General features: G+C 55.1%; 1 non-coding gene across 1 annotated transcript; it reads left to right on the top strand.

Annotated features, from left to right (window-relative positions):
* Positions 1 to 238: 238 nt before the first annotated feature.
* On the top strand, positions 239 to 311 carry Trnak-cuu (transfer RNA lysine (anticodon CUU)). Its single transcript has one exon. It is a non-coding gene; the product is annotated as a tRNA-Lys (tRNA).
* Positions 312 to 1,760: the final 1,449 nt, after the last annotated feature.

The following is a 1,760-nucleotide window of genomic DNA, read 5'->3' as shown; positions in this document are numbered from 1 at the left end:
GACGTTCGAACTCCCTTTCCGGTAGCGCACAACGAAGTTGTACCGCTGCAAGGTCAACGCCCAGCGCGCGAGGCGGCCCGAGGGCACGCGCAAGCGCTTAAGCCAGGTGAGTGCCATGTGGTCCGTCTCCACCACGAATGGCACGCCGTCGACGTAGCAGTCGAACTTCCGGAGAGCAAAGACTATAGCGAGACATTCCCGTTCAGTCACGCTGTAGTTGCGCTCGGCGGCGTTAAGTGCCCGGCTAGCTCAGTCGGTAGAGCATGAGACTCTTAATCTCATGGTCGTGGGTTCGGGCCCCACGTTGGGCGCCAGTTATGTGGAGATAGGTTGGCACTAGGCTTACCTACGAGCGCGACCGTGTAGGGACGCGACGTTCTCCACTGCCGCTGCGTGCGACGACGCTGCGGCCGGGTTCGTCGTTTTCTCCGACACGGCGCAGAAACCACGCACGAGGCAGGGTAACAACAACAACGGGTTTATTAACCCAAGATGCAGCACAGTGCGACACTCACGGGCTTGCAGGCCGTATAGGGAACTCCGCAAGGCCGAGCAAGTACGCTTGCCTACGGCGCGACGACTCACGCACGAGGGCCGAAGTCGAACGCACGAAAGAGAAGCCGTCTGCTCAGCAGCGCTTCAACCTCTCGTCAAGGCCTGAGAGCATCTGACGCGGGCAAGCCCGCGCCAGACAGAAGCGGGCTTGCCTGGCGGCCAATGAGGCACGGCGTTGCGCAGTGACGTAAGCTAGCTTGGTGGCGTGAGTGGCGTGAGCATGTGAGCATGTCGAGGCATGCCCGGACGCGTGCCCGCGCGCCGGGAGGCCGACGCATGGCTCGCACCAGACAAAGAGGCCTGGCGCTGCCGCCGTGGTCACCGTACCGTCAATTAGCGGCGGTTCCCGGCGCTCGAGCCGCGCGGGGCCCAACACACGCGCTAGCTGGGGAACGAGGCGCCAAAGGGGTGGGTGCGCTCGATTCCCACAACTGACATCGCACAGTACGTGGGGCTCTAGCATTACGCCTCCATCGAAATGGTACGGCCGCTGCCGGGATTGAACCCGAGTCCTTCAGGTCAGCAGTGGAGCACCATAACCACTGCTCCACCATTCATTCTATAAGCAAGTTTGACAGGTGCGAGTGACAAGCAGTGTTACACAAGGCACGCCCAGGAAGCCCAAGGCCCCTAGACTGTGCGACCATTGGCCTTCTGCCAAGTCTGTTGCTTGAGCTAACCTTTGGTCATTTCTTAATGCTGTACATGTCTTTAATAACCGTTGTTTTATCCTGCGTATACGGCCCTATTCTTTTTACCTATGTTTGTTTTTTATTGCAAACTTAATCTCTCAATCTCGATCAGTATTACATGGTGCATATTTTTATATAAACAGAGCTAAGTAAGCATATGAGATAGGCCGCACAAATAGGAAAGAATGCATGCTTCTCAAGTGCTCGATTTTTTTCTTTTTTTTTCGTGAATACGCTTCCATCTACATTGAATACAAGGTTTGTAACCAACCATCACCAACTGAGAGCGCACTAAAGACGTTGAAGTGCTGCCTGGTAAACTGCAGCACTCGTATCAAAACTTGAGAATGGAAAGCGTCTGCCGCCTCTCTCAAGCAGCCGCAATTTGTTTGAGACATGGAGCGTGATGCCACTTCACAATGTAGGTAAATGCGACATTCAAACTTGAACATTTCTGAAATTGCCACCGAGTGAGAGCCTTTAATTCAGCTTCCGTTATGTGCAAGGAAACTG

This window comes from Rhipicephalus sanguineus, chromosome 3 (assembly GCF_013339695.2).
Source record: "Rhipicephalus sanguineus isolate Rsan-2018 chromosome 3, BIME_Rsan_1.4, whole genome shotgun sequence".
Taxonomy (NCBI): Eukaryota; Metazoa; Arthropoda; class Arachnida; order Ixodida; family Ixodidae; genus Rhipicephalus; species Rhipicephalus sanguineus.
This window is presented reverse-complemented; position numbering and strand designations above follow the sequence as displayed.